We start from the raw sequence: 13547 nt of genomic DNA on the forward strand, positions 1-13547 counted from the left end.
GAGTGTTATACATTAAATTATTTTTAGAAGTAAAAGTGCTAAAAATAATGTAGCAGAGAGATAAAATAAAATATTATATTTTTAAATGATGTGTAAATTTTTCGCATTTTTAAAAAATACTATCATTGGAAATGCTTTAAAAAACACTAACAGTGTCTAACACTTGTAATATAGTTATTAAATTAATTAAATATGGAATCTCACATAATTTAAAAAAACAATTTTTAGCTATAAATCATTGGTCATCAAGTGGTAAGGAAGTTTAGGGTATAATTTTACTTTTCTACTAATTATTATTTTACACATAATTAGCTGTTCTTTTCCAGTTTTTTAGAGAGAAAAAGTTCCCTGAACATAGGACCTCTATGGTTCTCACTCCATGGCGGTATGGCTTTATGGAGCAACAAGTGTACCCAATCAACCACTCGGTAGGACTCCCGAAGCTATTATTTCCAGACTAACAAAAAAGTTTGTGATGTCCTGTTCCCTGCATACACCAGTATTCAATTTGTAATTGTTATTTATTTATTTATTTATTTGAATGATGTAATTATTATTTTTTTGATAAATAAAAAGAGAATCACGAGGTGCAGATCTTTTCTTCACTTTTTTCGATTATTTTTGGCAATTCCGAGAACCACATGTGAATTATAAGAGTCTTATACCTCAGCCTATCTTAATTGGATCATCAGTAATCACCTCAGCAAGGACCAAGTCTTGCTTGTTGAATGATGTAACTGTATAAAAAATATTTAATTCTCTCCCAAAAAAAAAACCATTAAAATTAACCATGTTTATAGAAATGTTAAAAAAAAATAAAGATTTATGGGTATGCAACAAGTTAAGTTAGCATATATAATATTAGTGGAGTTCTTCTTTGTCATCAAATAATCAATAATGATAGTAGAAGTGCTCCTACGAGTGGGGGCAAAACATATCTTCATAAAAGATTTTTTTCTATACAGAGTTATATTTCTACCACAAATAATTATAAATACATTCCAATAGTTAACAAAGAGGAATTCTTGATAGCAAAGTTGATAACTAAAATTATTTTTTAAAAATAAATACCTATAAAAAAAAATTTTAACTAATTTTTAAAAAATAATAATAATTTAAATTAAAAATTAATAATTTTTTATAAATTATTAATATTATTTTATTTTTTAAAATAAATATATCATTAAATATTATTATAATGTATAAAGTTTTAATTGTATACAAACAGTCTTATCGTAAGAGTATACACCTTATATCATAATAACCACACAATTTAAAATCAATGGTTAAAAAAAGTACCCTAACGGTAGGCAACTTTCGCTAGGTCCTAATCTTGCCCTATATTTATATATATAAAGATTAAAAATAGAGAGAGAGAGAGAGAGAGAGAGAGAGAGAGAGAGAGAGAGAGAGAGAGAGAGAGAGAGAGAGAGAGAGAGTATTGGAAAAAAAAAAACATTAAAAAGAGAATTAGAGAGAAAAAAAATAAATACCATTTTGGACTTTGTGTATTGTAAAAGTTATTAATTGGACTCTCTGTTTTGTTAAGTGATAAAATGGACCCAGAGACGGACCCACTCATAATAATGTGAGGGCTATAGCCCCCACTAACAAAAATATTGTCTTTTAAAAAAATTAAATGTAAATTTTTTAATTTGATAAATATGGACCAAATTAGTAGAAAAGCCCCCACAAAATTAAATAAATCTAGTAATAGTGATTATAATGTAGGTATAAATATTTTTTATGATAAATAAGCCCCCACACAGTAAAAATTCTAGGTCTGTCACTACTACAAGCAAAGGCCTTTAATCTCGGTTTTTAAGGCATTTTATCCCGGTTTTCGCTAAAATGAAAACCGTGATGTATGGCAGTGGGATAAAAAGTCTTTAAAAAACCGGGATAAAAAATATACTTTTTATCCCGGTTATTATGTAAAAACCGGGATAAAAAGTACCCTTTTATCCTACTTTTTTTATAAAAACCGAGATAAAAAGGTACCTTTTATCCCGGTTTTTATGAGAAAAGTGGGATAAAAAGCACCCTTTTATCCCAGTTTTTATGAGAAAAGTGGGATAAAAGAGTACTTTTTATCCCACTTTTTTAATAAAAAATGGGATAAAAAAGTACCCTTTATTTCAATTTATTTTTTTAAAAAATGGGATAAAATGTAACCTTTTGTTCCACATTTTGCAAATAAATATGTATGTTTTCAGAATTTTTTTCTTTTAAGTTTATTACATTTCATTCATTTTTTTACAATAAATAATAAATCTAATTTTTATTTTTATAATTATATGGAATACGTATATAAAGAGTTAACTAAAAAAATAAATGATTAATATAATTTTCGAAACCAATAGTAACTTGAATTAATAACCAATACTTTACATTGTGTACAAATATCTAAAATACTAAACAAAATGTCTAAAAGAAATACAATAGAATACTACTGATTATTTATAAATCAAAGGAAGCAATTGACTTAAACCACTATTGTCGAAGCGATAAGAGATGTTCTTCCTTACAATATTGGGATAGGTCATCAACCTGTCAAATTAAAAAATTAAAATTAATTAAAAAGAAAGTATTCTTATATGTTGTATTTATAGTAAAGATTATATACTTTTACTTTATGACTTCAATATGAGTTAAAAGTTAAAGTATATCACAAATGTAAGTTAGCATATAGTAACTACATAATTCTATAATTATTTTGGACAAGCAAAAGTATGTATTCGCGGTCCCCTTATGCCACATACGATAATTTTAGACAAACTTTCTCATACATCACTTAAGTCCTATGGTATCCACGAAAGTCTCAACCCGTCAAATAATATATTTGCTTCCCTACACAAATTATAGTACATTCATTCTCATATGTAATATAAAAGTGAAAAGAAGTATAAAAAAAGTAGCATAATAAAAAAGAAACACATTTAACAATGAAGTGAAACAGAGAAGGTTTTTACTTACAAGAAAGCAAGCTGATTTTTTTTAATTATTATTGTGGTAAAGAAGATGACCCAGACAAGTTATTGTTGTTCAGCCTCCTAATCTCATTGCATGATAAAAAAAAAATTAATTATTATAGGCTTATATTTCTTAACACCACAACACAACCACTTAGTCCATATTTATAGAAGACAAATATAGTTTCTGCAGCTATACATCTAGCTATTTTTTTTTTTTTAAATGAACATCACATATAATCTACTTCTTTCAAATATTCAGTAATAGAAAATTAAACAAAAGAATAGTGATTGCCAAAAGAATACACAATTTGCTTCTAAAGTAAATGAAGTTCAGTATATGCTAGTCAACCAAAAAAATGCATACCTCGCAGTGCTTGATCAACTTAATCGATTGCGCCTTCGCTTAATAATGCTAGGTTTGCTACTATAGTGAAAACCAAGCACTTCTCTTGCCACATTACTCAGAACTGCTAATACAATGACAGACTTGCTATATGCAAACACAAACACAAATAGCTGGATCAGAGTTGTTTATGAGCATAAAAAATCAATATTTTATTTATTGTTCATACTAAGAAAGAAAAATTCTTTCATTAGATAAAACATATTTTAAACTGGCATTTTTTAAACATTATGCTCAGTTACAGTACAAACAATATATCAAAAAATAGTGTCCTTACATATAATATCAGGTTTAGGGAATTTTGAGACTTCTTGAGACCAAAAAAGGAAAATTGAACCAAACATCTTTACGAAAACTCATCTTTCCTTTGCATGACATAATAACCAATCGATTAATTCATAAATAATATTGTGTTGTTTCCCCACTATATGAGCTTATGCAAATCAAAGATTTAACTGTTACAGAAAAATCATATTGTGTTGTTTTACTAATACTAATTAATTTGTTCCTTATTTTGTTTTATTTATTCATAATCAAAGACACACATGTATATATTGCAAGAAGTCTAAGTCGCCTTGAACATAATCAGGTGCACCAACAATCATTTCTATATCTACTTATAACAATGAATAAAAAAGAACCATAACTCAAGCAAAATAAGAAAACAACATCATTATAACTAGTACCAGCTGTCTCTGGCCTAGAATCCAATTTATTAAGAACAAATTTTTCTTACAAACTATGTACTCAACTCTTTAATTATAATCTCACACTTTCTTTATCTCTACATACACATAGCTAGATAATAAAAAACAAAAGCCTCTCTATTTTAATATAATCAGTGAGCTCAAGGACTAATAAGGCCGGTTCTTAATAATAGGAACATACATATATATATATATATATATATATAAATGTTGCCATTTGAAAGTAGACACGAACACAAGCAATCCATCAATTATAACAAAAATAAAAAAGAAAATAGGTATCTATTCATTGCAAACCAATTTCATCTTAAGATATTTACAACATTACCTCCTTGGAATCGAAGCTGGCCTACAAAAATATTTGAATAATTAAGTTTCATTGCAATAACATACTTCTTTTTGAGTTCATTTTCAATATAAATTACAAATCATGGTTGACTTAAATCAATAAACTGCTTTTACAGATAATCTTTAAATCCAATATTTGTGTAGTTTGACTAGCAAAATAGTCTGAAGTACAAAATAAATCAAATTATTACACGATGATAAATTTTTGTCATTGTAAGCACACTATGGTAAACAAGCAACAATACCAGATTCAAACAAACACACACTTAAGAAATATTGAAAAAAAAAAAATACTTACATATGTATTGTGGCCAACTCTTAAAAGAGATATTTTCAATGAGAAAAGAGGAGATTTTGTTTTTAACTTGTAAGTGATGTTTTTCAAATAAAGATGAGATTGAAGGGCTAAACATACATACTAACACAAAAACGAGGTTAGCAGGGATCACCCCATTTGGTTGAGAGATAAATCTAACTTCAAATTTATGAAGAAGAAAGATACCCTAATTAATTTTGGGAGTGAGAAAAACCAAAAAAAAAATTAATATATAATTCTAGAATATATAACTAATAATCATACCCGAAAGAACATCTTCAAAATGAGATGAATGGACTTGAGGAAGAGAGAGAGGGACTGGGAAGCTAATTTCAGATGGAGAGAAAGGATTTTTTTTCTTTTTTTGTTGGTTCAGGTTTCATGCGAGCTTAGGGTTTGGAAAGCTCTGTGTCTGTGAGAGGGGAATAATAGAGAGGTTTCAAGAGAAAGGGAGCAGCAGAAAACAAAAAATCAATTGATAGGGTTTTGGCTAGGCTCTTTTCACTTTGAAGCCCATTGGACCTCAACTTTTTATCCCGGTTATTGCCTAAAAACTGGGATAAAGGGTCTTACAAAGGCTGTGTTTGGCATGTGCATAAAAATAGTCTTCCCAACAAGGGTTTTGTGTCTGTTTTCCAAACGAGTCACTTGCTCCAAACTCCTTAATTATTTGAAGACTTCAAATGTAAAAGTGGGATTAAAAGCTAAAAGATACTTTTTATCCCATTTTCTATATTTCTAAGTGTAAAAACTGGGATAAAAGATCCCTTTTCTTGTAGGTCACTCAATGGACCCTATATTTTTTAAAATAGTAAAATGGACCCAGAGCTCAATTTTCAATAATTTTTTTTTTTAATATAACAAACTTTAAGACAATTTCTAATACGAATAGATAACCAGTTTTGTCATAATATTTTTAGATCAGATTATTATTAAGTTTTATTTTAACGAAAAATTAGTTTAAGGTTTTATTTGTACAATTTTAGAAAATACAGGATCTATTTTTTCATTTAACAAAACAAAAGGTTCAATTTATAACTTTTACAAAATATAGGATCTAAAATGGTATTTACCAAAAAAAAAAAGGAAGTCACTACAAAAATAAAGAGGTATAAGGAAAAAAAAAAAACTTTATAAAATTTTTTAATAAACAATAAATAGTACAAAAGAAAACAAAATATAGGTAGAAAAAATATAAATGTAAAAATTAAATTAGTATTTGGTGTAAATATTTTAATAAAAGAGAAATTTTATTTACACTTGAAAAATTTCTAAAGACACGTCATTTTAATAATTTTTATTTATATAAAATCTATATCTTTAATTGTACTAAGTTTTTTTAATTTTTTTTTTCCAATTCACATTCCTAAAAAATATACCTATCAAATAAAAATAAATTATATTTTAAATATTATGACAAAAAAATTAATAAAAAAATTATATGATTTTTTTTTAAAAAAAAATTATATATATATGGAGATTTTCTACAGTAAGGAATACAATTTTTAACTCATTCTATAGGGAAGGAAATTGGGCCAATCAAAAATTAAAGACAATTGATTGTACAAAAATTTTATTTGACATATGTAGGAGATTATTTCATATTTTTTTGTTTATGATGATTTTTTTATTATTAAACGTTTAGCTGATGTATCTTTATATATTAAAAGTGCCTATCTAACGGCATTTCTTGGTTTAACAGAATATACTTTAAAAATAAAAGAATATTTTGTTAAATTTAATGATGTTAGTAGGTTTGATCCTCCGTTAACTTTCAAAAATATATAAATAATTAAACCCAAAAAATTAAACAATCTTTTTTTAAACGTTTAAACCCAATAATTAAACAAAAAAAAATATTAATATTAATATTGTTACACGATTAGCTTAACAGATTAGGCTTACACTATTTTTTTAAAACCCAAAAAATTAAACAATCTTTTTTTAAACGTTTAAACCCAATAATTAAACCCAAAAAATTAAACAATTTTTTTTAATTAAAAAAAACTACACCAATACCCACCCTAAATAACAATCATCAATATAAAATTTAAACTCTATACAAAAAAATCGTTTATAATCGTTAACTTTCAAAAATATATAAATAATTAAACTCAAAAAATTAAACAATTTTTTTTTTAAATGTTTAAACCCAATAATTAAACCCAAAAAAATAAACAATTTTTTTTTTAAATTAAAAAAAACTACACCGATACCCACTCTAAATAACAATCATCAATATAAATTTAAACTCTATACAAAAAAATCGTTTATAACATAAAACATTTGAATAACAATGTATATATTATAGATTTATGTATACAATTATGACATTCTTAACAATTGGTTTTATAAAACATATCGTTTATAACATAATTTACAATTAGTCACTAAATTCTTAAACAAAACCACTAGAACTTAAATAAAACTAATATTTACGTGGCTCGCCACTTAACTCTCATCTAGTATATATATATATATATAAATTAAAAAGACTGCATGTTCATGGGCGATACAGTTACTTTTTTTTTTTAAAAAAAAATGATGCCGTTTTTTAAAAAAAAAAAATGATAATTTTTTTTTTAAAAAGAAAAAAAATTGATGATTTTTTATTTTATTTTATTCATTTTTGTATTGGTTGTCCAAGCCAATATATTGGTAGTTCTTAGCAATTTTAATCAAGAAAATTTTAAAATACATCCCTTTAAAATTGGTGTACTGATGTACCCTTATTTTTGTTCTGATATTCGAGAGACTTTTTTAGTTTAATTTTTTTTCATGATCGTGTACATTACAGTTATTTAAGACATCTTGTAAAATTTTAAGAAATTCAGAAAAATATAACACGCCGAAAATAAGGTTATGAAAAAATTAATACTAAAATTTGTAAGTAAAATTATTTTTTAAAAATAAATACCTATATAAAAATAATTTAAATTATCTTTGAAAAAATAAAAAATAAAAATAATAATTTAAATTAAAAATTAATAATTTTTTTTAATTATTAATATTATTTTCTTTTTTAAAAATAAATATATAATTAAATATTATTATAATATGTATAAAGTTTTAACTGTATACAAACAGTCCTATCGTAAGAGTATACACCTTATATTTTAATGACCACATGATCTAAAATCAATGGTAAAAAAAGCTTCCCTACCGATAGAGAAGTATACACCTCATATATAAATATAAATATATAAATATAAAATAAATTATTAAAATAAAATCAAAATAATTATTGAAATTAATATAAAATAATGTGAGTAGAAAAATTTTAAAAAAAATTAAGAATAATTTATAAATATTATTTAAGTTTATATTTTTTTTAATAATAGAATGTATATTTATCATTTTATGAGGTGCAAATAAAACTCTCCTTAATAAAATTCCTACAATGCATATTTAAAAACATTTTTATCCTCTTGTAAAATGATTAAAATTGACAAAATTATTTTATTTTATAAATTATTTTTAATAAATATACCCCAACTCGCTAAAATACAACTGTTCTTCAAACCTTAACAAAGATAAATTTCTTGTTAAAATAAATAAAGATAATGGTAAATTTCATCAATAAAATAAAATATTACATGTTGAGATTTTATAGATGATATAAAAAATGAATTTGTATATAAGTATATTATTGTTTTGATATTGGATTTTGTCGGGGACTGTAATCTTTATTTTTTTATTTTTTTTTAAATGAGAAGAACTATAATTTGACGTTGCCTTTTTTATTAAAAAAAAAAAATAGTTGTAGGCCTTTTTTCCATGTAATGGATCCATGTCCACTCAAAAAAAATAAATAAATAAAATAAATAATTACTGTGTTTATTGGTGAGAGTCACTTAAAAAAAAATGTTGGTAATGATGTTTAATGATGGAAGAGATGCATGGAGATAGAGAGGAAAGTGGGGTGTACTAAAAGAAGATCATTGTAATATACTCCCCTTTTCCTGTAGAAATGGACAGTCATGAATATATAAATGAGAAATTATGATAATGGGAAATATTTTGTTAAAAAAATTCTTAACATAATTGGAAATTACAAAAGTAGATAACATGCACGCGTTCATATATCCATGTTTTTCAAATGGGATTATTATTATTATTACTAGTAAATAAATAATAATAAACTATTAACATTTAATTATTTTGTTGAAAAAAATAAGTCCAACCTAATTATTTTTTTTTATAAATATATAAATTTATTAATACATAAATAACAGTAATAATATGAGTTTCCCTTTATATTATTATAAATTATTATTTATACGAAAATTACATTATTAAGATTGATTTATAAATATATTTAATCTATTAATTATAATTTTAAAAAAATGTAAACACTAAATAATATTTTTTAAAAAATAATTTATCTAAATTATAACAATGTACTAATTTTTTCTTGGAAGTCTATTTGGAGATTCTGAGTTGTGACCAAATAAAAATAATATAAAAGAAGAAACATTGGCCATAGTTTTGAAAAGCTCGCAAAATATAAGATCATGCTATAACCGTAATTTTACAACAATGAGATTTATAATACTAATAAAAATGACTATATTATATAATAAAATGAAAACGTACAAACATACTGGATTAATTTAAGTTAATTTTTATAAAAATACTGTTACACTGATTTCTTTTAAAAGATATTGTGTTTTTATAAAACAACAGTCGAACAACTAAAAAATAACCGTAGAATAACAGTGAAAACATAACACAGTATATACAATATAAAACTTACACAGTTTTTTTGAAAAAAAAAATACAATATTTTTGAAAAAAAAAATCACCCTATAGTATATAAGTAAAAAAGTTAAACATTTCAGTATGTGGTGTAATTATTCCTAATAAAAGGTACATATATATATTTATTGTCCAACATTTATATATGTAATTGAAAATTTTATTATTTATTAGTTTAATGAAAATTTTTGCCAATATATAAAAAATTATTACCAACAATTAAGGAAAAATAAATAAGAATATGAAAAGAGAACATTTATTATTATAACGGTTAATAATAATAATCATTAATATATATACTTGAACTCTTATTTAAATTAGGGGTGTTCATCCGATCCAATCCGCACTTTTTTGGTCAAACAACATCCAATCCGCACTAATTGCGGATTTCATATTTTGGATCCAATCTGATCCGCATAACAGTTTAAATCCAATCCAATCCAATCCGCAATAGTGCGGATTGGATCGGTTATTTTTGATCGATTATTTTTTTAATAATAAATTATTTAATATTTCATAAAAAAAATTAAAAAAAGATTATTGTTTCTTGATCTCTAATAATAATCTATTTCCATCTCTATTTATATACAAATCAAACCAATATACATATATATTAATAAATATGTATCATATTTAGATTTACACTAAAATATATATATGTCCATTACTAATATAAATAAGCTAGTATATATATTTGAATTTATGTGTAAAAATTATTTTTCTTGTGTTTTTTATTATAAAATAAATAAAATGCACCAACTCAATATATTACTAAAAAAGATTAAGAAATTAGAAGTTTGTGTCTTTTTTTAATTAATATAAATTATATATTATATATTATATTTATTTAAATATATATAATTAAGTGCGGATTGGATTGGATCGGTTACTTTTTGAGGTCAAAGAACATCCAATCTGCACAAGTGCGGATTTTAGATTTTTCAATCCAATCCAATCCGCGCAAGTGCGGATATCCACATTTTGCGGATTGGATTGGATTGGATCGTGCGGATTGGATTGGATCGAATACTTTGTGAACACCCCTAATTTAAATTCTAATAAATAAAATAAAGAAACTGTCATGAAGAACTTATAAGACATATTTCTACATTGCAAGGCAAAGATAAGTTACAGTTGTATTACAATAGATATCTCCTAGCAATATGCATGAAAAGATTTCGTAAGCTGTAAGGGTTAATACGTTTACACCACTGATAAAAAAAAATTGATTCCACTTTCTCAAGATTAATAGACACAATCTACTCATCCACTAATCAATAAATATTGATATGTAGTCTCCTCCATCTTTTACTGCATCCAAAAATGTCACATATCCAATCAAGCCGGCTTGCTCTGCACACACTGAACGTTCACTCACAAACCAATCAAATGTGCCCCAACAATGTAGCAGTTCTGCCTGGACTCTACAGTGTCCACAGAAGTAACATTTCCTATAATCTCAAACAAAGGGGATAGTTAGCCATTCAACGGCCTACAATTATATCTAATTATGTAGCATAATTTTTTTTATTATTATTATTATTAGACATGAAAATATATATTTCAATATACCTTATTAGAAGAATAAAGAAAAAAAATATAAGCCAAAGAAAAAAAAAATATAAGCTAAAGAAAAAAATGTGAGAGAATGAGGGAGGTTGATGAGTGTGAGAAATGTGACGGGTTAAGGTTTGAATTGAGTGTGAGAAATGGAGGGATTAAGGTTTGATATCATTAGGCTTTTGTGAGAAACACGATTAATATATATAGCTTAATAAAGCCAATGTAAGTATGTGATGCATTAGGTAGTTCCACATAATTTTAAGCATTAATAAAATACTCAAATCACAAGATAAAAAGAGTAAGAAGATCAATAATAATATCAGGATGTAATCATGTAAAACAAAATGAAAGTGTCATATATTTTTATTACCAATCATGTTGGAGTAGCATTTTTCTCTTCTGAAAGTGGTCGATCTACTTGTTTTTGTTGTGACAACCAACTTGTTGTCCTCTCCAAAGAAAAAAGAAAAAAAAAAAGAAAGGAAGAAGGAGATGAAGAGTGCAGCCAATGAAATAGTTTATTATGATAAAAATAATATCCATATATATAATAGTTGGCAATCTATATATCTAATATTATTGTGTTGTTGGAGTAGGTGATGTGGCGCACTCTATATTTTATTACTAATATCATAAATTCATAACAGTTTTGCTATTTCTACATGCATATATATGGGAAAAAAACAGAAAAATACAAAAAAGGAAAAAAAAATTACAAAAATACTTTGGGCCGGCCCATTAAACATTTATACAGTCCACATACAAATATTTACAAAAATACCACATTCACTAAGCCTTCAGCTGTACAGAGCGAACCATGAAGGTGAAAATACCGCGATCGTTTCAAAACCGCAAAACAACCAAAATGAAACCAAAACGATAAAAATACAACTATTAATTCTGGCGAAATCAACTGGAAAAGAAGACCTGCAATGATCTAAACAGAAAATGACGAAAAAAAAATCAGAAAAACTGTGAAGAAACTGAAATTACACATTTGTTTTCTATTTTATTCGATCAAAATAACTCCCCCTAATATCGAAATCTATATTCATGAAATGTAGATCTGTAACAAACAGATCTGGAGCTCCCACCAAATCCAAAACAATGTATGATGTGAAAATTTTTAAAAAAAACCTCATGAATAATACATCTACGTTATATACAGTTGCATTTTGATTGATTACTGATTTCCAATATATATATATTTTTAGAAACACAATAAGAAGAGTAAATTCGAATTAAGGTACAACCAGTTACGTATAAGTCAGTTTATTTTTTTTTTGGTTGCCTTATAGTTGCATTATCGTTTTATGTTAGTTTATATATTATGCAGGAATTTAATTTGACGGGGACTAAGAAATAGTAGTTATACATAGTAAGTTTTGTGCAAAATAGTTGCATATTAGTTTTATAATGAAATAACATATGCAAGTAGCAAAACTATAATAAAACTACAAAACAACTGTATACAAACTAAAATACAGGAAAAACTCTTTGAACATCAACATCCATGATAAATCTCATTGTTACCCATTGATGATATAAAAATGGACAGGAAACAACTAGACAAAAAATATATTAAAAAATAATATATACAGAAGGTGTTTACACTATTAAAAAACTATGAAAAAACTATTACAAAATGAGAAATAATCAAATGAAGAATCTGAAATGAAAAACAATAAAACATCTCGAAAAACAAAAACAGAAAAAAAAAAAAAACCAGAAATTAAGACTAAACAAACAAAAAAGAAAAACTCATAAAAAGAACAAATAAATTAAACTAAAAAAATAGAAGTCCTAAAAAACCAAACAAAACTAAAAGAAATGTTAAAATGAAAAACCTAAAATAGTAAAATCGATAAACACAAAACACACTAATGTCAAATACGAAAAAAATTTCAAAAAGGGGGGAAACGAAAAAGAAACCGAAAACAAACCTGAGATCGAAGACCAGCTCCATCTTAATCATTTTTTGAGCATTATCTTGATGAATTTTTTCCTGGGCAGCAACCTTTGATTTTTTTTAGGAGGAGTTTGCTCACGTTTCGACAGTTGAGAAGCAAAATCGGAGTTATCGTCTTATTCCTATTAGCTACAGATTTCAACCCCATTTGAGAACTTTTCTTTGGCAAAGGGGAGGAGAAGAGTTTAGCTATGGAGGTTTTATTTAAAAAAAAAAAAAAACTGAAAAGAAATTGAAAATAATAAAAAAAAAAAAAAGGAAGAAGAGAAAAAGATAAGTGAAGGATTTAAGGTGTGATTGATATAAGTCATCAATCAATGACGTGGCTACATGCATGGAATTGATGTGTAAGTGGTATAATTGTAATAAAAGAAAGAGGAAAGGTAAAAATGATGATGTAAGCGTGTAGGAGTTTTTTTGTAATAAATTGAGTAAATTGGATTTTTGATGTAAAAATTTCTATATATAAATATTTTTTTAAAGTTTGTCTGTTACATGAGCTCTATAT

The 13547-nt window shown here is 25.3% G+C and overlaps 1 long non-coding RNA gene across 2 annotated transcripts; it reads right to left on the reverse strand.

Moving 5' to 3' along the window:
- Positions 1-2318: 2318 nt before the first annotated feature.
- LOC115698703 (uncharacterized) lies at positions 2319-5336 on the reverse strand. Of its 2 annotated transcripts, XR_009683953.1 has the most exons (4): positions 5014-5336; positions 3340-3465; positions 2977-3053; positions 2319-2550 (listed from the first exon to the last, which is right to left on the reverse strand). It is a non-coding gene; the product is annotated as an uncharacterized LOC115698703 (long non-coding RNA). The 2 variants fall into 2 exon arrangements; XR_004008228.2 differs by lacking the exon at positions 2977-3053 and having other exon boundaries at positions 5014-5324.
- Positions 5337-13547: the final 8211 nt, after the last annotated feature.

The sequence above is a fragment of the Cannabis sativa genome, chromosome 8, assembly GCF_029168945.1.
Source record: "Cannabis sativa cultivar Pink pepper isolate KNU-18-1 chromosome 8, ASM2916894v1, whole genome shotgun sequence".
Lineage (NCBI taxonomy): Eukaryota > Viridiplantae > Streptophyta > Magnoliopsida > Rosales > Cannabaceae > Cannabis > Cannabis sativa.